This window comes from Xyrauchen texanus, chromosome 19 (genome assembly GCF_025860055.1).
Source record: "Xyrauchen texanus isolate HMW12.3.18 chromosome 19, RBS_HiC_50CHRs, whole genome shotgun sequence".
Taxonomy (NCBI): domain Eukaryota; kingdom Metazoa; phylum Chordata; class Actinopteri; order Cypriniformes; family Catostomidae; genus Xyrauchen; species Xyrauchen texanus.
In genome coordinates this window covers 16,591,605-16,616,138 of record NC_068294.1, presented here as the reverse complement: position 1 = coordinate 16,616,138, position 24,534 = coordinate 16,591,605, and the positions used below count along the sequence as shown (strand labels likewise).

The window sequence follows — 24,534 nt, the reverse complement described above, 5'->3', positions numbered from 1 at the left end:
GCCGTTGGGGAGACATCCTGTACTCGCTCGCTTCATTCGTGGAGCTATGTGACTGAGGCCTCCTGCTAGGACCAGGACCCCTTCATGAGACTTAGCATTAGTCCTGGAGGGTCTGGTTGAGACCCCCTTCAAACATCTAGAGTCAGCGTCTGATAAACTTCTGACTCTTAAGATAGATTTTCTTATGGCGTTTACCTCTCTAAAGAGAATTGGGGATCTACAGGCTGTCAGTCTTGCCAGCCTGCTTAGATTTTGCCCCAGGAATAGCTAAAGCAATTTTGCACCCTCATCCTGACTTCCTGCCTAAGGTGCCTTTCTCGACCTTACATCCAGTCAATCTCGAAGCCTTCTGCTCCCTGCCGTGTACAACGCCGGAGCAGGAAAGACTTCACAGAGATTGTCCAGTCCGTGCCCTTCAATCTTATGTCCACCATACTAGCCAGTGGTGTAAGTCAGGGCAACTATTCGTTTCCATGGGGGCCGCAACAAGCGGGCGGCTGCCACCAAGTAGACTATGTCGCATTGGATGAGGGACGCTATTGCCCTGGCCTATGAGACCTGCGGTCAAGCTTTATGCCTTGGCTAGAGGTGTCCCTCTGCAGCATGTTTGTGATGTGGCAGGCGGGTCCTCTCCACACACATTCATTAGATTTTATAGTTTGGATGTTCATGCCACTCCGGGCTATTATGTCCTTGAGTCGACATCACAAGCTCATGTCTGAGACCTCTCGCACTCTTGTGAGCACACTACACAACCGTAAGGGGTCCGGACATCCACAGTGCGGCGGCGTGGGTATTCTCGTTCCCAAAGCGCTAACTCAGCGCAGCATCATAAGTGTAGCTTTTTGAAAGTGAACGTCTCGGGTTACTTGACTGTAACCCTTGTTCCCTGATAAAAGCGGAATGAGATGCTGTGCTTCATTGCCGCACTGGGAGGTGCCAGGACTGCTCTTCAGACAAAATACCTGACAATGCACTTGTGACGCATCTATTTATAGCCCTGCTACAGGTGCATCCAATGATGTCACTGGCAGAGGCTATAAATTCCTGTCAATGTTCATTGATGTGCACACATATTCACAGCTGGTCACACCTAAAGTTGTTCCCAAAGTGCTAACTCAGCACAGCATCTCGTTCCACTTTTATCAGGGAACAAGGGTTACAGTCAAGTAACCCGAGACGTTTTTTGTGTTCGGGTAAACGGTAGGGCCGACTACATACCACTACCGTAGGGTTTGTCTCGATGTGTTTTATGAGATTAGTGCTGCCGGGGAGAGGCGAGAATAAGTCAGAGAAATTATTTTACAATCTTGTGGTCTCCACAAGGGCCCGGGGTGAACTGATTGGCTTTTTGACTCACCTCTGGACCGAGCCCCTCCCTCTCCGGAACTACCGTTGCCAAGGATACTGGGACAACCTCTCTTCATGGTTTTAGTAGGTTGAGGTGGTAAATTTGATGAGCCCCGTCCCTATCCATACGCACTACTTCATAGTCATCTTCCCCAACTTATCGTGAGACCTCAAAGGGCCCTTGCCACTTCGCAAGTAATTTTGAGCTTGATGTGGGCAGTAATACAAGTGCTTTATCTCCCGGTGCAAATTCTCGTTTCCGAGCTACCCTGTTATACAGCTGGGACTGACATTCTTTAGCTTATAGCACATTATCCTGTTATAGTCACCCAAGTGTTTTGAGTTTTCTCTCAGGTCAAAAACGTATTGAATTTCATTTTTACTCTGTGAAGGTTTTTCCTTCATAGCGTCTAACACGTCACAGGGCTTACGTCCATATAACAATTGAAATGGAGTAAAACCTTGTGGAGGCTTGCGGGACCTCTTGCACTGCAAATAACAGGGGTTCGAGTCATTTATCCCAATTTAGAGCATCTTCGTGCACAAACTTACGAATCAAGTCTTATTAAATCGTTCGACCAAGCTGTCCGTTTGTGGTCCTTCTCACCCGATCGCTCAGTTTGGCCGGGCGGCCAGCTCTAGAAAGAGTCCTGGTGGTTCCAAACTTCTTCCATTTATGGATGATGGAGGCCACTGTGCTTATTGGGACCTTCAATGCTGCAGACATTTTTCTATACCCTTCCCATCTATGCCTCAATACAATCCTGTCTCAGAGGTCTACAGACAATTCCCTGGACTTCATGGCTTGATTTGTGCTGTGACGTGCACTGTTAACTGTGGGACCTTATATAGACAGGTGTGTGCCTTTCCAAATCATGTCCAATCAACTGAATTTACCACAGGTGGACTCAAATCAAGTTGTAGAAACATCTTGGATGGTCAGTGGAAACAGGATGCACCTGAGCTCAATTTTGAGTGTCATGGCTATATATATATATATATATATATATATATATATATGTGTGTTGGATTGAATAGTTAATCTTTGTTTATTTCACTTTCAAATAAAATTAAATTCTAATGGCATGAAGCCGTAATGGCGCCCATTCAAGGCTGGCACTGCTTTCCAGGTGGAAAGTTTAGATAAGAGAACATATGAGAAGTTGTAGAGAGCTGTTTCACATTTTTAAAGTGCAGTAGTAGCCAGTTTGCGGCAGCAACTTCACACTATAAGCTGCTTCGTCGAATGGAGCATAGAAAGACAGATAAGGGTAAAAATATTAAAATATGTAACTGTAAAACAGTTAAAGGATGGGCAAGGAGGAGGCGAGAACCGGCTTATCAACATAAATAATAATTTTAATGTAAACTTAAACCAAAAGCACAAACATAAACACACATGACGGACATGCCCGTAATTCTCTCTCTCGAACAATCGTCACCGGCCGCCTTTATCCCTCGCGCGCCTCATCAGGCCGATTGGGGACCAGGCGCGCGATATTCTGACCCGGCCCCGCCCCCCTCCGCTCCACGTTCCTCCCGGCGTTATCTCAGGTCGGGGTGCCACCGGCATGACTTACACCCCCCCTATCTCTGGGGCGGGGTGTATCTCGCGTGGTCATCCCTGCCTTCCTCGCCCTGGGAGGAGACAGAAGGGGACAAACAACAACAAAATAGGCGAGGGAAAAGGCCAACACGGTGCGAAAGGGAGAGAGAGAGGAGAGAGAGAAAAAGCTCACTCACCGGTTCTCTGATGTACCGTCGCGTGGTCCTCGAACACTCCTCCACACTCAGGTGGACGACAGCCGCTCCAACGCCGGGCGAACCGGAGTGAAACCGTCGACCCCCAGCGGGTAGAACGCGCCTCCGCTTTTCTGGTGGCAAATGGGGACACTCCTCCGCCCCTGGCAGCGGCTCTACCGCTCTGGGCGGTCGGAGAGTTTCTTCCCTCCTCCCCTCGCGGACGGCGGTCTTCCCTCGACCCCTCCGCGTCTCTGGGGACGGCAGGGCACTCCTTCGCCCCCGGCAGCGGCTCCCTCGCTCCAGGCGGTCGGGGTATCCAGTCCCCACTTGCCCCGTGGACGACGGCCGTACCCCGCATCCGGGCGGTCGGGCTACTCCGTCACCCGGCAGATGGCATTGGCGCTCCCCTGGGTGGACGGCAGTGTCGAGGACTCTGGGACGGGCATCCCTCCTCCTTCCCGGGTTTCGGCACCAATGTAAAACAGTTAAAGGATGGGCAAGGAGGAGACGAGAACCGGCTTGTCAACATAAATAATAATTTTAATGTAAACTTAAACCAAAAGCACAAACATAAACACACATGATGGACATGCCCGTAATTCTCTCTCTCTCGAACAATCGTCACCGGCCGCCTTTATCCCTCGTGTGCCTCATCAGGCCGATTGGGGACCGGATGCGCGATATTCCGACCCGGCCCCGCCCCCCTCCGCTCCACAGTAACACTTAACGTGGTAGCCATCAATACTGCTAAAAAACTGTGTGTAACTATGGTAGCTTCTTTTGAATAACCAGTCTGTTTGGATGGAAGAGCTGTTCTGGTGGAGCCGAATGCTTTGCAGAGAAGTTGCATCCTATGTTCCGTCAGGGTGGGTCTTCAGGCCTTCAGGAAAGCCATCAAATCACTGTCGGAGGCAGCAGAGCGAAGCAGCATGTGGATCTGGATAAAGAGGAAGGACCCCAACTGGGCTGCAAAGAACAATAAAGAGGAGTAAAAGCAGAAGGGGGCTCATCTGGGATTCCAGGTGTTGCCGTTGAGTCCTCTGGAGGTGTCGTGGGCCTATCAACGAAACACCGGTGAAGGAGGGTGCCCACCTGAAGATCCTGATGACATTTTTACCCCTCTCCCAATTTAAAACAAGGAAGTGCTTATTATTAGGGATATTAACATCAAGTCCTAAAAGCTGAACTGATAACTTGGAGAAATCCAATGACTGCTGTGAAAGTGCAGCTGACGACTAGGGAAAGACTAGGTGACAGCATGGAAAGACAGCTGACAGGAGGAAAAGACCCCAACTGGGCTGTCATGGACTAGCTATCCATGACGGCAGGCTCCGTCACCATTATAAGTGAATAGGAGTCATCCCTCATTGCTACAAAAAATCTAGTCAGCGAGAGCAGGGGCGGAAGATGACTCATCAACGGATTACACGGTAACAAACCCTAGACAGAATAAGACAACGATAAAGCGAATAATCAGCACGGCAGTAAAATCATCAGCTGCAGGACAAGAACTCCAAACTTGCAGCTGCGGCTGGTCCAAGGTAACATCTACCAGAGGCCTTAAATTACATCAAGGGCGGATGAAGTGCTTGAAGGAGGCAAGGTCAGGACCTCGTATTGACCATTATCTTTTGAGGAAAAGGTCAAGTCAGGCGAGTGAAGCTCAGCGGCCGTAAGCAACCCACAGTCCAATGAGCATGAGTACCCCAATGGCTGAGAGTAATTCAAGCACCACATCTGAGAATCTGGATCAAAACCAGTCACAGCCTGATAAAGAGAAGAAGATTCAAGGCTGCAGACCCCTGGTAAAGTGGCCAAAGTCTAGCAGCAAGAACAAGTGGGCAATGGTCGATGCAGACCTGGGCGCGATCCTGGAAGGAATCAGAGGAACAGTGGAGAAAAAATTGGAGAGAATGAGTGATCTGATCTACTTCTATGGGGCAGAAAGTTTCGGAACAATAGAGCAAAGGAAGGAAAGATCAACTCCTCCCAAGTCCAGAAGGCAACATGAAATCGAGCACCTTATCAAAGAGAGGAGGGATTTGAGGAAAAGATGGAAGAAATCCTCACTGGAAGAGAGAGAAGGCATTGACCTCCTGCAAGCAGAGCTGAAGGGACGCCTGGGAAGACTGCAGAGAGCAGAAAATCTCCGAACTCAGCACAGGAAAAAGGAGAAGACAAGAACATCCTTCTACGAGGATCCTTTCAAGTTTGTAAAAGAGCTTTTTACAAGGGAAAAGAACGGATCCCTTAAGGTTCCAAAAAGGGAGCTGGAGCACCACCTGAAGGCGACACATTCAGATGAGCAAGGATTCAAAAAAAAGAGAGCTACCATCAGACATGCCGCCAATTCCCCAACCAGAACACCAGTTTGATGACAGGACCAAATGGAGTTCCTTACCGGTTGTATAAGAACACCCCAGGTGTTGTGCGGTTTCTGTGGAGGCTAATGAAGGTGACATGGAAGAAACAAAACATCCCAAAAGCTTAGCATAGAGCAGTGGGAGTAGTAATTCCCAAGGAGAAGGATGCCTCAAACATCGACCAATTTTGACAAATCAATCTCTTGAATGTTGAAGGCAAGATCTTCTTTAGCATTGTTGCTCAAAGAATGAATACTTACTTTAAACAGAACAACTTGATTGACACGTCGATACAGAAAGCCGGGGTACCAGGTTTCTCAGGATGTCTTGAACACACAAGCATGATTTGGATCTGTCCCCCATTCTGTCATCTGTGTAGCCTTCAACTTCTTTCATGTGCCTGAAACATCACAAATCTGGTCAGGAACTATTTCAAAGATTTGCAATTCTGCATAACAGAGGTAGTCGGAGGGGAGCATCAGCAGGCTGGACAGCCTATATGGCAACATGACCACCTTGACCTCAACCATTGCCTGCACCAAACGTCTGTTAGCAAAGCTTCACTCCAACATTACATGGGCAAGGATGAAGGTGAAACCCAGTAAATCTAGGAGCATATCCATCATCAAAGGAAAGCTTACTGACCAAAGGTTCCACATCAATGAAACACCCATTCCTTTGATATCAGAGCTTCCTGTCAAGAGTGGAATAACGCAAGTCTCAAAGATGCAGAGCAGGGACTTTCGGTTTGAGTTATGACAGAGTAGGTCGCAAAATGGGAGAGCTCTGTTGAAATCCTGTCAAAATTCGATTAATACACGTTTTATTATCACAGTTAACTTGTGCAAGCCTGTGTAAAACCTGACTAAATATGGGGAAACCGACAAAAAAGCAAAACCAACCAACTGAGGACTTGTCTGAGGATAACCAATGTGTCGGAACGCAAGCTAGCCAAAATGAACAGCATGCGACTAGCAATGCGCCGCTAACCTTAGCCGACATGGAGAAACATCTAACTCAATGGAGGACCGAGCAATTATTGACCAGCACGACCAGACCATCCAACACGTGGAAACGTCTCTTAACGAGGTGGAGACCAGGCTGCTATCCCTCGAGTCAACCTGCATGGCCCTGTCCAGAGAGAACGAGACCCTCAAACTTAAGACGGATGATCTTGAAAATAGATCGAGGAGCAACAATATCCGTATAACCGGCATACCTGAAAAAGCTGAAGGCTCGCACCCAACCGCTTTCGTGGAGGTATTCCTGGAAGAAACCTTTGGCGCAGAGGCTTTTCCTTCACCTCCATCCGTCGACAGGGCGCACAGAGTAGCCATCTCTCGCAAAAAACAGGATGACCCTCCGCGCCCGTTCATCGCACGGATCAATCTTTATCAGGACAAGGAGCGCATCCTGAAGCTGGCTAGAGAGGCTGGGGTCCTCTCTTTCCTCGGATCCGTGATACACATCTACCCCGACTACAGCGCGGAGGTCTCCAAGAAAAGAGCAGTGTACTACACGTTGAAATCACAGCTGAGAAATGCCGGATTCGGATATCGGATGTTTTTTCCGGCCAAACTCCAAATCACTGACAAAAACGGTCAGAAATGGCTTTTTTTCCTCCCCTGAAGAAGTATCAGCCTTTCTTCAAAATAACCGGCCAGGTATTTCCCCCTCTACGTCATGAGGCTTTGACTTTGACGGCGTTGAAACAAGTCTGATGCGGGAGCAGCCACCTTGCTGCTGGTGAGCTTGGTGTTTTTATTACCCCGCGTTGTGTAAGATGGTTGTCGGCCACGTAGACCCCTGTTGAATGGTGTTGCAAAAATTATAAGAACTGTTACCCTCGGTGCTTATTATGCTCTGATTTAATTTTTATTTGTATGTACTTATGACGTTATACTTTGTACATATAGTTCAAGGCTGTTGGACACACATGGTATGTGTAAACTTGGAAATTCAGGATATAGTTTTGCCACGGTCTTTGGTTAATACTTTTTTTTGTTTATACATAAGGTAGGTCTACTGCTCTCTTCTGTTTAACGGATGTGCTATTTAGCGAATATAGACACGCGAACACACACGGCACACACACACACACACACACACACACACACACACACACACATTCACTGGTGCATTAACACAGATAGGCTACATAAGCACATGCACAAAGCACCCTGATAAAAAATAAGGTTGTTTGCTGTATCCCATGCTCATGTAATACAGCGGTTGCGTTTATTGTATTTTTTATTTACTTTTTAAATACATATACATCAGTTAATTGCTGGCGCAGCCACATCACAGAGTTGGCTACTTGCCAAGAAGTGTCATGCTTTTTGATTATACTTTTATCATTAGGCATATATACAGTCTAATTTGACAAACACCTAATTTACAAAGTTGTTTTCAGGTCAAAGTTTTACTACAAACCTTGCTGCACCCTATGCTTCTGTAACATTTTCTTTCCACTGCTGCAGCTGCTTTGGCTATTAGACATGAATATTCACTGATGTTGGTGACTATAGTTTACAATTGTTCCAATTGCTTTTACCAGACACACAGTGTCTTTGCACAGTTACACGTTAAAATCTGTGATATTCTAATTGTTTTGTTCCTTTGTTAAAACCAGAGGCGTTTCCAGCATTGAAGGACATCCGGGGCTTAGCCCAGACCATTTTATTTTCACACTAGCAACCACTTCCCTGTAGTCCAAAGCTGGTGAGAGGGTATTCTTTGAGTTTTGCTCTGGCTGGGACTGTTTCTACAGTTCCTAAATCTTCCACTCTTGTACTATCCTCGACTAACTCATCCTCTCTCCTCCCTGAATCATCTGTGATGCAAAAGAACAGATACAGCACATAACTTATTGCAAATCAGCTTCAAACAACTAATTCATCAAGTGCTACATATGTCAAATTGTAGAGGAATACCATTGAAGAAGAGCAGATCAGTGGGATTGCCTAATATCTATCATGATTCTTGAATTTTCATGTACATTAACATAAAGTCATCACAAAAGAGTTATATTATAGTGAGTAAAGTGAAGTAAAAAAATTTTTTAAGTTAAAGCAATACATGAATGACTTTAGTCTAAGTTCATTGACACACCATGGCATCGAACTGTAATTATCCATGTTCATCTGTCAAAATCCTTTCATTAGGATTTATCATGGGGATAAACAATGTTTCACTTTTAACTTTCTCTAAAGTAAAGTGACTGATTAATTGTTACCAGTTTCCATGCCTGATTCTGGCACATCTTTGCTACCCTCAAAGTGTATATTTACTACAAACTAATATCACAAAACAAGTCATACATACATTGTACACCTGATAAACAAGAAAATTATGCTCCGAACAGGACTCGAATTGCGGTCTCCTGCATGAGAGACGGATGCGCTAACCACGAGGCTAGAGGATACAACATATAATATTAGTCGGTAGACGTCTTGAGGTTTAGCCTACTGTGGGTGAAAGCCAGCCAGATGATGATCTTTAGACTTTAAGGACAAAAACAAATGTGAATTCTTACCCACTGACTTCTTTCGGAAATTTTAGAAGCCTCATTTGCTTCATTTTTGCTGTCTTTAACCTGCTAACTCCTGTTAACTCGCCACTAAGTAACGTAAGTTGATGTCAGCTCCTCCCCTACCTGCTGCATATTCAACAGAGAGGACGAAACGGAGTCGCCCATAGGCTACCGACAGCAAAATAACTTATTCTATAGGCTAGATTATGCCTATGTCTATTTTTACAGGCTATATTCAGTATGTGCAAAGCCAAAACACAATGAAATAAGGCAACTTATGATTTCGGGGGTTTACATAGGCTATTGTCCGGTTTCATATTTGTCAGTCAACTTTTCAAAATACATTCGGGGCTACACTCAAAACATTCAGGGCTGAAGCCCAGGCAAAATCGGCTGCCGCCACCTCTGGTTAAAACTAGAGTTCAAGTGTAAGTTAGGTGTTCTCTAAACTGGTAGCTTTGAGCACTGTTCGAGATCTCAGTCCCCTTCCAGATGTCTTTCTTCTTTTAGCCTTTGTTTTTTTCTTTCTTTTTTTTTCTTCTCCCCTCTCTTCACCCTCCGCCCTTGCTACTGCCCACTACACACACCCTCATAATCTTGTAAGATATGACATGTACATCTAATTACAATCAAAGTCGGCCCATTCACTTTGTTTCTCTAAATACTAAGGGTATGAATACCTGGGTGAAAAGACAGAAAATAACATCCTATCTACAACAATTAAATTCAGATATAGCCTTTCTGCAGGAAACCCATCTTAAGAATGACCATGTCAACTATCTAAAAAAAGGCTGTGTTGGCAAGTGTACCACTCCCAGTTCAATGCAAAGGCCAGAGGGACAGCAATCCTCGTACATAAGGACATCCCCTTTCAAGCTGAGGAAGTGATTGCTGATAAAAATGGGAGATTTGTCATTGTAGCAGGTCGACTGTTCACCAGTCTTGTCATTTTGGTCAACGTTTACTCTCCAAACTCTGATGATTACAACTTTTTTAACAAACTGTTCTCTGCCATTCCCTATGATTACAATTATAGGTTGATAATAAGAGGCGATTTTAACTGTGTACTTAGCACCATGTTAGACAGAACATCAAACAAGGTTCAAGCCCTCACCAAATCTGCAAAAGTTGTCAATGACTTAATAGCGCACAATGGTGTTTCGGACATTTGGAGATTCAAATTTAATAATCAAAAAGTATTCTCTTTCCTCTCCAATATCCATCACACATACACTCGCATCGACTATTTTCTCGTAGACAATAGACTGCTAGGATATGTTAGCTCTTGCACATATCACAGTATTACAATCTCAGAGTCTCATTTCACATAGCTCTACCCAACTGTCTTAGCAATTGGAGACTTAACCCCCTCCTCATAGCTGACGAACAATTTGTAAACCACGTTTATTTCAAATTAACTTTTTCATTGAAACCAACACTTCCCCAGAAGTTTCCCACTCAAATTTATGGGAGAACCTCAAGGCCTATCTTCGAGGGCAAATAATTGAATACTCTTCCAGGGCAAAAAAAGCAAGAGACTCAAAACTCAATGACATCTCACGAGCCATTGCAGAGATTGACAACCACTACTCCTCCTCTCCGTCTCCAACACTTTTTAAAGATAGACTACAACTACAGACAGAATACGACTTACTTTCCACAGACAAGGCCACTTATTTACTCACAAAAGCGCGATTTAAGGTTTACGATTCAGGTGATAAGGCTGGCAGGCTACTAGCCCAGCAAGCTCGCCAAGCCCAATCATCTCGCCTTATTCCCAAAGATTTATAGTCAAAAAGAGGAGACTGTGACAGACCACTTGTAAATTAACGACACCTTCAAACAAAACTACAGTAAATTATACAGCTCTGAATGTGATGATAACTTTTCACAGCTCAATTACTTCTTTGATAACCTTCACTTTCCTTCTGCCCCAGCTGAACAAAAATCATTACTGGGAGGTGCGATCTCCAAGGCAGAGATTCTAAAAGCTATCAATTTCTTGAAAAGCAACAAGACTCCTGGTCCTGATGGGTATTCCTCCAAATTTGATAAAAAAAATGTGCATCCACGCTATGCCCTCTGCTTCAAGCCATCTTTAATGAATCTCTGTTATCTGGACTGCTCCCACCAACCCTACGACGAGCCGCAATAACACTTCTACCAAAAGGGGGTAAAAATCCACTTCAATGCTCCTCCTACTGCCCAATCTCTCTGCTAAATGTGGATTACAAAATCTTATCCAAGGTTCTCGCGGCTAGATTGGAGACAGTTATCCCACCAATTATCGCAGCAGACCAAACAGGCTTCATCCTAAATAGACACTCTAGCTCAAATTTTAGAAAGCTTTTCAACATTGTTTATTCTCCTCCGTCCCGCTCCTCGGAAATGGTTATATCTCTTGACGCTGAAAAAGAGTTCGATCGAGTTGAATGGCAATATTTGTTTGCAACCTTAAAACAATTTGGGTTTGCAGATTCCTTCATCTCCTGGATAAAACTCCTTTACTCTCACCCTAAAGCCACAGTAATTACTAATGGACAGCAATCAGAGAATTTTTCTCTGAGAGTTTTTCAGAGAACCCCCTTTTTTAATATCCCTTAATAAATAACTTCTTAGCTGTAAATCATTAAAAATAATTGAATTTGTAAGGTCATTTTTGCTAAGTTTGAGAAAGAGTCCATTACTTTATCAGTGAATAACTAACGATAAATTTTAACACCTCTATCTGCCAAAAACTTATATTGTATTTGCCCTGAAATCAGGAACTTTAGCAAATATTTGTAAATAAGCAATAACTTTCTTAAAGCTACACAATGGGTGTTTCTCAATTCTAAGAATGCAAAGATCTGACTTGTGTTCTCATGGAGACCAGTCTTGTCAAGCCACCTTGGAAGAATTAACTCTGGAAGTACAGGAGGATGTAGAACGCATATATTGCGAGGTTTGAGATGCGCTGTGATCTTCCTGGTGTGCAATTAACTGTCACAGCACATTTGAAGGCAGTGAGATAACTACTGGCATTATCACACACACACACACACCAGTGATAGCATTATTTTCCACACGTGGTGGCTCAGTGGTTGAGGTCAGGGGTTCAAGCCCCAGCAACACCAAGATGCCACTGTTGGGCCCTTGAGCAAGGCACTTAACTCCAGGTTGCTCTGGGAGGATTGTCCCTGTAATAAGTGCACTGTAAGTCGCTTTGGATAAAAGTGTCTGCCAAATACATAAATGTAAATGTAATGTAATCAAAACAGTTCCAGGCCCCACCAGATACACTGTCAGCCATGTCCAAGACATAAAATCAGCTTATGAGCTCTTTGTAACACCATTAATCGAAAAGGATATACTTGAGATAACAAACTTTTAGAGGGGAGGTGCATGTATGGGGACTGTTGGAAAAACTTGGACGTGACCCATTTGCAAGCCTACACTAGGTTGCTCATTTTGGTAAGAGTATACATGTCAAAAGGAGAAGCAACAGCAAGCCTTTGGAATACTAATACTGGAAGGGCAATATTTCCAGCCACCATGTCTCTAAAGAAATTCCATGTTTTCTCCCATTTCATATGCTTTGATTACAGAGATACTGGCAGGGCCGATGATGTATGGGACAGTGGGTCAATTGATTACCCTTTCTTTACAATCCAGGCCCCCACATCACTGTGGATGAATGTCTGGTTGCATTTTGTGGCGATGTCCCTTTAGACAATACATACCAAGCAAACAAATACGGTATCAAAATATGGGCAGCATGTGATGCACAGTCCGCTGGGCCTGGACTATGCAGGTGTACGCTGGTAAATGCCATGGGGAAGCACCTGAAAAAATCAAGGCATGAGGGTGGTATCATAAGGTTGAAGTCAGAAGTTTACATACACCTTAGCCAAATACATTTAAACTCAGATTTTAACAATTCCTGACAATTAATCGCAGAAAACTTTCCCTATCTTAGGTCAGTTAGGATCACTACTTTATTTTAAGAATGTGAAATCAGAATAATAGTAGAGATAATTATTTATTTCAGCTTTTATTTCTTTCATCACATTCCCAGTGGGTCAAAAGTTTACATACACTTTGTTAGTATTTGGTAGCTGTAAAGAAGTCAATGGAAAGGAGTCGGCCTTTATCCCTCTCGGTGGCTTGATTAGCCTGATAACGGACCGGGTGTGTAGAATCACGACCCGGCCCCGCCCTCCTCCTTGCCACATTCCTCCCTTGTTCTCTCAGGCAGGGGAGCCCCCGGCATGACGTAAACCCCCCCTTTTTCCCTGGGGGAGGGCGTGCCCGAAGCCCCGTCTGCCGGCAGGTCATCCCCTTCCACCTGGATGAGGGAAACAGAAATAATAAAAATGGGGTGGGTACTTCCTGTAACAGTGTAGTACACCCCCAAAAAACACAAACATTTAAATGAGAGGAAAAAGGCCAACACGGAGCGGCAGTGAGAGAGAGAAAGGAGAGGGAGACGAAAAAAAATTAATAAAATCCCCTCCCACAGTAGCCTTGCCTTTTAATTGTTTAACTTGGCTCAAAAGTTTTAGGTAGCCTTCCACAAGCTTCTCACTATAAGTTGCTGGAATTTTGGCCCATTCCTCCAGACAGAACTGTTGTAATTGAGACAGGTTTGCAGGCCTCCTTGCCTGCCCTTGCTTTTTAAGTTCTGCTCACACATTTTCTATCGGATTGATGTCAAGGCTTTGTGATTGCCACTCCAATACCTTGGAGTCCTCTTGGAGCAAAGCTGCTGTTTGGACCTGTAGATTTACAGCTATTCACCTGTCGGAAGGACCGGGTTACATCCGCTATAGAGAAGGAGAGTGAACTATCCTCTGTAGCTATGGCTGTGAGAGTAGTGTAATTTCCCTCGAAACAAGCATAAAAAGTATTAAGCTCATATGGGAGAGAGGCAGCGGTGTTCACAGCAGAGTTTTTATTCCCATTGAAGTCCGTGATGATATTAATTCCCTGCCACATGCTTCTAGAGTCGGTGTTGAACTGTCCTTCAATCTTGTTCCTGTACAGTAAAAGATTGATTTAGATTTGTCAAATATAATATCATCAGCGTGCATTGATAACTTATGTTCTTCATCTACAACTACTCCTTTAATTCACTTATTACTTTTAATTAATTCAGGTAATGGTTCCATACATAGAATAAAGATCAGGGGTGACAATGGGTCTCATTACTGAGTCCATTTATATAGATTAAACATATTAGTGCCCCATTAATTCTCACTTGATTCTTGTTTATTATACATCATTTTAACCAACCCACAAACATTTCATTAAAACCAAAACGTTTTTTCCATTCATTTGACTTCATGTTCAATGACCCCCCACCACACTGAATAACTGGCCACTCAATCATCGTGACCATGTCGATTGATAGGTTAGGTTCCCATATTGAGTAGCATGACCAGGAACTTGGTGAATAGCAGCACCTGGAAAATGGGATCCCGTACAGCCCATGCCATGGTATCTGCCAAAAGGCTTAGCCTTCCTTTTCTACAGGCTGCACTGCATAAGAAGAACACACAGCATGAGTTTCACATTCCTCTCTCCTAACCTCACTCACTGGCATTACGAATACCACAATGAGTTAGCAACCAGATGCTTGTAGTGTCATGTGACAGACTGAATGAATTCAGTGCTAATATTAAGATATGTGAGCGTAAATGACACATGTGAACTCTATATTGTGGAGTGGTGGTGGTGTAGTGGTCTAAGCACATAACTGGTAATCTGATAATCAGAAGGATGCTATTGTGTAAAATATTTTGTATTAAACGTGATGCACCTCAAATTTGAGAACATATGTTACTGAAAAAGACATTTGATAGCTATGAAATAGAAGAAGATTATTAGCATATCAACTTACATTTTGGTCTTTTGCTCACATCGATATTTTGTTTAGATTTAGAAGACACGGAATCCAACAGACCCAGCAAGGGCACTTGCAGAGCTGCACCTGGAGCAGGAGCAGCGTTTCCAACTCCTACTCCAGGCTCAAGTGGAAGATCGGCAGGCAAATTGGAGCCTGGTCGCGCACAAGGGGGTTAGTACCCCTACCCCGGAGCATGCCTCGGCTGCTCCACCGGTCACCTTGGTGATAGCTGAAGAGAGCCATCCTGCAGCAGGTCGGCCAGAGACCCAAACAAAAACCCATCAACATTCCGCTCCTTGAGGCTGGGAAGACACGGCTGCACATTCGCATTTGCACAGCAGCTCCATGACGCCTGCTGGAAAAGGTTGCTGGTTGAGGGACCCCGTGGCACTCGAGACATCATAGATCAGGTGGTACTGGAACTATTAATCTCCCATCTACCCCGTGGTATGTTCGAGCCCCACAGCCACCACCATTGTGTCCTTGAGCAAGGCACTTAACTCCAGGTTGCTCCAGGGGGGATTGTCCCTGTAATAAGTACACTGTAAGTCGCTTTGGATAAACGCGTCTGCCAAATGCATAAAAAAATGTAAAATATTGTGTATTAAACGTGATGCACCTCAAATTTGAGAACATAACTGATGAAGAACTAAATATAATAATTTGGATAAAAGCGTCTGCCAAATGCATAAAAAAATTTAAAATATTGTGTATTAAACGTGATGCACCCCAAATTTGAGAACATAACTGATGAAGTACTAAATATAATAATGCAAAATAATAATTTAATGAAAAATTAAATTTATGGAAAAAGTTTAAAAGCATATTTTAACCCTCTGCCATTAGTGCAAAAAATTTGTGCATATTTGAGTATGTGAATATTTCAACTGTGAGCATGTAGATGGTTCATGTCATGCTTGACATCAGTGATACCAAAAGATATTGGTTCTCGTGTGTCACATTACTAATAGGGACACACAAGATCGAATATGTTACTGAAAAAGACATTTGATAGCTATGAAATAGAAGAAGATTATTAGCATATCAACTTAAATTTTGGTCTTTTGCTCACATCGATATATTGTTTAGATTTAGAAGACACGGAATCCATCAGACTCAGCACGGGCACTTGCAGAGCTGCACCTGGAGCAGGAGCAGCATTTCAAACTCCTACTCCAGGCTCAAGTGGAAGATCGGCAGGCGAATTGGAGCCTGATCGTGCACAAGGGGGTTAGTACCCCTACCCCGGAGCATGCCTCGGCTGCTCCACCGGTCACCTTGGTGATAGCTGAAGAGAGCCATCCTGCAGCGGGTCGGCCAGAGACCCAAACAAAAACCCATCAACATTCCGCTCCTTGAGGCTGCACATTCGCATTTGCACAGCAGCTCCATGACGCCTGCTGGAAAATGTTGCTGGTTGAGGGACCCCATGACGCTCGAGACATCATAGATCAGGTGGTACTGGAACAATTAATCTCCCATATACCCCGTGGTATGGCCGAGTGTATCCAGTGCCACCATCTGGTGTCGCTGCAGGAAGCTGTCCAGCTGGCTAAGGATTACATGACAGCGTTCCAGGGACGCAGTGAACCGGAGTCTCTCTTCTCTCTCTCTCTCTCTTCTATCCCCAAAACCAACCCCTGCCCACCCTCATCCCCAGAAAACTCCATAATATGTTGGTTAATGGAGAAAAATAACCTTGGGGAAACCAGACTCACTCTGGGTGCCAGTTCCCCTCTGGCTAACATCATGCATTTAATGTCAATATTACTTTTGTATAGTGCAAGTCATGGTTTAAAATGATTAAACAAAGTAAGTGTTAAGGGTCAGTGTTGAAACAAAGATTTTGTATGAACTGTAAGATGACTAATGTCTTTGAAGTCCATCCTGGATTAACTGCTGAAGTTCATATAGATGTAATTGTCCTTGTTAGATGACGGATGAAGGGTTTTGTTGACAAATCACTCAAGCACGCTTTTGACCATGTGAGAGTAATGATGGTCTCTGTGGCCTTGGCAATGGTAGTACCAGAAAGGGCAGAGCTCGGCCTGGAGGTTTCTTTAAAGCTAATCAGTTCACCCCGATCCTGTGTGGAGACCACCTCTCACTATCACAGCTCACAGAGGTGGCCAATTTGCAAGTGGAATTTGCAGACATGTTTTTGCCTGTCCCCAGTCATACAAACCTCATAGAGCACCATATTGAGACCACCCCGGGGGTGGTGGTTCGTAGCTATCCCTACCGCCTTCCTAAGCACAAAAATAATGTTGTTCAGGAGGAATTAGAGGCAATGCTCGGATGGGCATATTAGAAGATTTGCACAGCGATTGAGCCAGCCCAGTGGTTCTGGTACCTAAGAGTGACGGGACACTCAGATCCTGTGTGGACTACAGGAGTGTAAAAGCGGTTTCCAAAATTAGATGCATACCCAATGCTGACGAAGTGCTCGATCAGTTGGGTGGCTCAATTTTATTTGACAATGATTTAAAAAAAGGTTATTGGCTGTTCCCCTTAACTCCAGTCTCCTAAGAAAAAAAAGTTATTTTTCCACACCGTTCTGTATAAACCAATTTGTGAGTCTTCCATTCGGTTTGTTCGAGGCCCCCGCCACGTTCCAACATCTCATGGACAAAATTATCAGGCCACATACGGTATATGCTGCCTCTTAATTGGATAATATCATCATTTATAGTACTGATTGGAGGCAGCACATGCAACAATTGAGAGCTGTCCTGAGGTCGTTGCAATGGGTGGGGCTCACAGACAACCTGAATAAGTGCGCAATTGGGTGGGAGTTCAGTATCTGGGGTTTCACTTGGGTCAAGGGCAGGTGTGACCTCAAATGACCTAAACCACAGCAATCGTGGCCTGAAGGAGGTGAGACAGTTCCTGGGGCTGGCTACTACCGAAGGTTTGTACCTAGTTACATTGACGTCACCAGCCCACTGACTGATATAACTTGAAAACGGGCTCCCAATCCGGTCCAGTAGTCGTGCCATCAGGCTTTCCTAAAAGTAAATCTGCACTTTGTGGGGGACCGCTCTTGCATGCTCCAAACTTTTCTCTCCCCTATATTTTGCAGACGAATGTATCTGACAGAGGGCTGGGGCAGTGCTGTCGCAGGAGGTGGGGTGGGAGGAGCAGTCGGTGCTGTACATTAGCTGAAAACTCTCTCTGAGGAAAACGAAGTACAGCACCATTGAGAAAGAATGTCTGGCGATCGAGTGGGCCATCCTCACTCTCTGCTACTACCTGCCGGGTACTACCTCCATTGGCCAGAATATAAAGTGTACTGAAGGCAGAAAATAAAGCCTTGCCTGAACATTCAACTGTGTTACAAACTGGAATAGGAGAAAGGATACAACATAGAAAAATCACCCAATTCACCTTTACAGAAAATACTTATCACCATACAACTAATCGTGTGCTACTTACACCTCAAAATTGCAGGGTTGTAATGTTTAATGTGTTTGTTTGTGTGTTTCATGTCATGTGGTCCCTGGTCATTTGATTTAATGTTTCCCCCCATGTTCACGTGTCTTGCTTTCATTGGTTTACTGTCTTGTTACCTTGTAATCTGGTCTTGTCATTGGTTATCATTGTCATGTTTCTCCTTTGTCCATCTTTTTAAGCCTCATGTTTGCTACTGTCAATTGTCAGGTATTGTGAATGTAACTTTGTTGGATTGTTCATGTCATGTCAAGTCAAGTTTAGCCAAGTCATGTGAAGTTAAAGTCAAGTTCATGTTTTTGTCACTTTTTCACTTTGGGAGTTATGGTTTTTGGATTTTACACATCATCATCTTTATCATCTTTGTTATTGCCAGCGACAATGTTACAAGGGTCTGCGGAATCATTAATTAAAATGAATTATGAACAACGTTTAATGCATGTTCCTTACTTGTCCCTTGGTAGGCCAAAATCTCTGTTCAACTTCTATTTTGTGTGTGTCTGCTGTAAAGGCAGTGATACAGATGTTCCTCTTCATACCATTGTTCAGGTCAATCCCCTTTTGTTTTATATTAATTCTACCACTTCCTCTTATTCAGCAGCCCCCAAAGGCTTTTCACTGTGCATATGTGTGTCGGGCGATAACGCAATTGGAAATTATGTTTATGTAGCTAATTATTTGATTCCACAGTTGCTGTTCAATGTGTGTTGTCCTTGCTTCCTGGTAGCTCTCTCATCTTCTTTCGACTTCTATTTTCATCTACCTCCTCAATCACACTTGACAGTTGGCCAACATTGAATGGTAACCCTTCCGTTTGTGCCGGTGGAGTTGGGGTGGGGTGTGTTTTTTAATTACTTAAACAATCACAAATTTTAGATTCAAATAAGTTTTGTGACAATTTAATCACATTTTTGTTATATTGCTATAACATTATAACTACAGTGATATGGCTTAATGACCATACATACAATGTGATTACGTTTACCCTCATTCTGTCTCTATTTGCATTCCTTTACATATGGAGCTGCGTATTATTTGTGTATTTAAGGAAAATAGGAAGCATTCTCTTCTTTTGACAGATCTCTGAATGCAAACACAGTAATTGTCAGACTCTGATGCAGAGGAGAGAGATAAATTTATGGAGGGGGTGGAAAGAATTGTGAAAGGGAGGGCAGTGTGTGAGCATATGTGCCAGCGAGCATGTTCAAATGACTGTGCATGAGAGAGAGAGAGAGAGAGAGAGAGAGAGAGAGAGAGAGCAAGGGACGGAAACAGAGAGCGCAAGCCATGTTTAATACACTGAACCTTAGCATCTTCGACATTGTGCAGGGTGGGAGAAATTCAAGAGACAATGAAATTCACAACCAAGAAAAATAACTGACACAAGGATTAAAGAAATAAGATTAGATTTGACTTGCGCCTCAGGAATGCTGGTTTGTGCTCCTCTTCAGCCTTGTTATGGATATGTCTGCCTGAGTGCAGATTGTGCACGGAAGTCTGAAAGTTCTTGGGGATGTGAGCATTCGCGAAGGATGTACTAAGCTGAGCACTGCACGGCAGGATTTTTCAAGGTTGGAGTGCAGCTGCTGTCTCTAGTCACTGAAAAGAGAACCTTGCGTACAAAGAGAACTGCCTCAGTTTCTCTCTCTCTCTCTCTCTCTCTCTTTCTAATTAAACAGCGACACGCAGCATCCTTCAGTCCCAGGATTTGCAATGGAAGACGTCCAAAGGAAAAATAACAGAGCAGAAAAAAATTGGGAATTATAAAAGTCAGGAGTAATCAAGGAAATCTAAAGCAGGAACATAAAAAAAAGAAAAAAGTTGATACCAGAATATATCTCAGGCAATTAATTTCTTTATTTTTTTGGTTTGTGTTGGGGTCTAATCTGAAAAGATTTGGTCGTGCATTGCTTCGCTTCAGCCAGTCTGTGGAGTATAAGGATCACAAATAGCATTTCAAGGTAAGATGTTGTCTTGTATGTGTGACTAAGTGCAATTGAGGTCTGACAGATCTAATATTAGAGTACCGCAACAACAGCTGAAGAGAATTTGAGGGAAGAATGTAAATCAGAGTTGTTTTTTGTGTTTTATAATTACATATATTGATCTGTTAAATCAAAGTTCAATCAAATGTCTCTTAAATGTTATTCACAGATCATGGTGCTGTACCTACAGAGATTGTGATGGTCTGAGTTGATTTAGTGATTTTAATCAATGCTTCGGTCTGACATTACAAACGCTGTTGAACAAAGCAATTTATTCCTCCACACCTTGGTGGATATTACTGGGGTGTTGAGGGGTGGGGGGCATGAAAGGGCATAATTACAGTGTGAGATTGTTCTCATTTTGACAGAATCCCACTCATGAGACACAGGGTGGGGGGATTGGGTTTGAGCAATGTCATTATGAAGGGGAATATTTATATCTATGCCTTCAGATGCTCTTTCAACTTTCAGAGTTGGCAGCCAATTGATTGTTGTCATTTTCAAAAATCTGTATATTTTTTTGTTCTCTCAGACATTTCCATAGCCCACGTAATTACTTTTGCTTTAAGTTCTCACATTATTCTTCGTGTGAAGCAATTTGGTATCAATCTCTTCTTGCCTCTGACCACATTTGAAAAAAGGAGAGTGAAAGCATGATGTAGAGGGTCTGACAGCCTCGTATCTGTGCTTCTTCACACAAGCGAGGGCAGATGGAGGGGGGATGGAATATTAATTTATCTACAGACTGAAGGACAGGCATTCAGTTTGGGCGTGAATGTCTCAAAGCTTTTGTGGAGTTTGAGAGCAACCCCTTATTCCCATTAGTAGTGGACAAGTGCCTCCTTCCCCCACCCCCTTGTATGAGGTACTGAAATATTCATGATCCCATGCACATTTTGTTTTCCATAAATATTTAAAATAATTGAATAATAAATAAACCTGGCTGTTGAAGCTGGTCCCTCTGTTATCCTCTTTCCATAGTGATGATTCTGTCTGCTCACATTACAGGTGCGCCCGTTGACCACCAGAGGACTTTACCTCAAGATAAAAAGGGATTATGCAGTCTGTTATTATAAGGAGTTTATATGGGAAGAGAGGAGAGAAACTGCTTATGATAAAGACAAAGTTATATAACGGTCAATCAGCTCTTATATCAATAAATGTTTGTGTGATCTTGTGAAAAAGAGAGAGAGCGAGAGAGAGAGAGATGCAGAGGTTTTCACACTGCATTCCTTTTACCCGAATGCTTTGGGAATGTGGTGAACGATCTTGTCAGTAATACATGGCTCAATTCATTTAAATTGAAAGAGAAAAGGGAGGCAGACAGAAACAAAGAGAGTGGGTGATGATGTCTGTGTTCTCGGTCTTTGATGTTTTTTTGAGTGCTAACTGGGCAGCGCCTATTCACAGTCTCTGGGTCTGCTGGTTTGTGTTTGAAGAGGCAGCTCTAAAATTAAGAGGGCTGCTCGATTTACAATTGCATTTCTTCTCTGCTTATGATCACTGATCCCTGTAGATCCTTTTAACCTGACAATCAATAGCACAAGCTAGTGGTGGCTGTGTATTTGTGTGTGCGAGCACTTGTGTTTGCACTCTAGACTGGAATGTAGAATACTTGACTTACGGTTGTTCGTGAAATAATGCTTTGCTTGTTACAATGCAGTTACTTTTCCGAATATTTACCTCTCAAAGTCTAGTCTTTTTCAAACATTGATATAATGTGATTTTTCAAAGCATACACAATGATAGTATATATAGAGAGCAATTTTTTATGTGACAGCAATAGCGTAGCCTGACCGCTGTGTTATGACTTGGATGGAAATGAGAGTCAACTCATCGCCAGTGCATTGCCAGAACTGCTAGTTCTGAGTCTAGGTAACCACAGCCAGATGCATCAACACACATGGCAATGAAATAAGGTTTGCCAATGCTCTGAAGCTGATCCACAACCACTTCTGAATACACCCTTTTGGCCATCTTTATAGCTTTGTATGTTAAATGTGTATCTGATGGCAGAAAATATAGGTTCAGGGTTTTTTCAAATGTACTGTGAACAAAATGTAGGAGGCAAGGTCACTACAATGCACTCAGTAGTGATGAACAGGTAGATGAATGGACAAAGATGCTTTCAATGTGTACTTTATTGAATTTCTTTAAAAAATAATTTCAAATCAAAGGTGTGCTGCCTCGCTCTGGATACACTGAAAGTACACTGAATTACACAGAGTAATGAAAACGTATTTCTTTCAGTATACTCAACTGAAACAAGCTTTGGTTTGGCTTCCAAACGGTACCTCAAAGGCACAACCCAAGGCTAGAAACATTCTTCACGCAAGTAGGCAAAACGCAATGTGTAACTTGACCAACCACACTGTGGATACATGTATTCTTTCATTACTGTGGTGGTAACAATCTCAAAGGCTAGTGCCCTTTGCGGCCATGTTAAGAATGCATTATGAATTGTATTCTAACACATTTTGAAAGCAACAATATCAAGCTAAATTAGTCTGAAAGTAGTCTAGGCTTACCAAAATTCAAATACTCCATCCCAATGGCCAAAGCTTAAAGTATTGTTGAACGCATGGGCATGTGCAAAAAGCAAGCTGAATAATAAGAGGTAAGTGATGAAATACAGTCAACATGAATGCATATATTAATGACCCAAACCTCAACCTTTAAAGGTGCAATATGTAACAATTTTCATGTAAAAATGTTTTGCCAATGTGTGAACGGCTTGTAATTCAACTTAAACAATGAGCTATTCCAGGACTTCCTAGGTTGCCTATTAGAGCCTGCAGACTGATTTTCATGTGAAGGGAGAGGGTCGGATTTGCATTTCCGATCGTTTTGTTGTTTTCATAACTTTCAAATAATTTCAACAATCTTCTCTTTATACTAAATGTCAGGAATACAGGATAAATTTAAGCAAATATGCTGGTTTCTTGATCGTAGTACAACATATGACATACAAAACGTACAATAATGCAACATAACAGTGCAGTGCAACAGTAAACTGTCTGGTATAGTTCGGTAGTATGTAGCTGTATGTGCATTTTGGTATGCTATGTTAGCTGATAAGTGTCACGTTCCTGTGTTTGTCTGCCCCATGTTTTCCGTGTCACCCTTCACCGATCCCATTCCATGTCACGTTTTCCCTGTTGAGTCTCACTGTCCGTGTGTAAAACTACACTTCCCACAATTCCCAGATCTTCTCATTGCCATTATTGTGTCATTGTTTGCCGTTTGTGATCCTCCTGTGTCTGTGTATATAAACCCTGTGTTTTTTCCACTCCTTGTCTATCGTTGTAAGTTGAATGCTGACGTTTCATGTCCGTGCATATGTTTACTCTTTGTCACTCATGTTCGTTCGTGGTAACCCTGCCCTTCGTGGATGTTTTGTCAACCTGTGTTCACCTGTGTGTATTTTGTGTTTGAGTTTAGTATTTTCCCATCGTGGACTTTTCGTTTGCTCCTGAGTTTGTTTATTTATATTTTTGCTTATTAATAAACTGCGTGTGGATCCTAAACATCAGTCTGCCTTCTCCTGCTTCCCACAGTCATAACAATAAGTAGTTTTAGTATCAAAGTTTGTAGTAAAACATTCATAATTGTGTCATTTTAATTATGCTACCTCATCTGTCAGCATGATGGCAGTGAATCACTTTCAGTCTCTTTGTACATTACGTCATTATTTGGATGCTTGCGTCCCTCTGGAGTGTGTGCACGAGCAAAAGCAGCAGGTAGCTGGCTGCGGTTCACTTAACGGCCACAGGTGTCATTAATAACATGGGTTTCTGAATCTTACATACTGCATCTTTAAACTAACCATCAGTGAAGAAAAATAAAAAAATTAATTAGAGTGGGGTGGCACAGTGGATTTACATGGTTACTTTCAGAAGTAATAATTTTATTTCCAGTGCAAAACATTTGTGTTCATGTAATTGCATATTTTGGGCCTAAGATGTTTACTTTGTACTTAAGTATACTGCTTAGCAAGTCCTTTATTATTATTTATTAAAATGTATTATTATTTTATAAAAAAAGGGGGAACAAAAACATGTGAGTTAAATCAAAGGGAGATCAAATATGTTAAATACAATACAATTCATTAGGACAAGTGCTCTTTCTACCTGAGAGAGATGATTCAGCCTTTGTGGTTTTTTTACAACGATCCCATAAGGAGAAAACATATATAAATTATTATTGTTCTGTCAATATTTTTTT

The 24,534-nt window shown here is 43.0% G+C and overlaps 1 protein-coding gene across 1 annotated transcript in view; it reads left to right on the top strand.

The window, feature by feature from the left end:
* Positions 1-19,597: 19,597 nt before the first annotated feature.
* Positions 19,598-24,534, top strand: part of lingo2 (leucine rich repeat and Ig domain containing 2) — a 478,838-nt gene continuing 473,901 nt past the window's right edge. The window contains exon 1 of the mRNA XM_052149207.1: positions 19,598-20,286. The gene's annotated coding sequence lies outside the window, so the exon portion shown is untranslated. The remainder of the gene's footprint in view (positions 20,287-24,534) is intronic.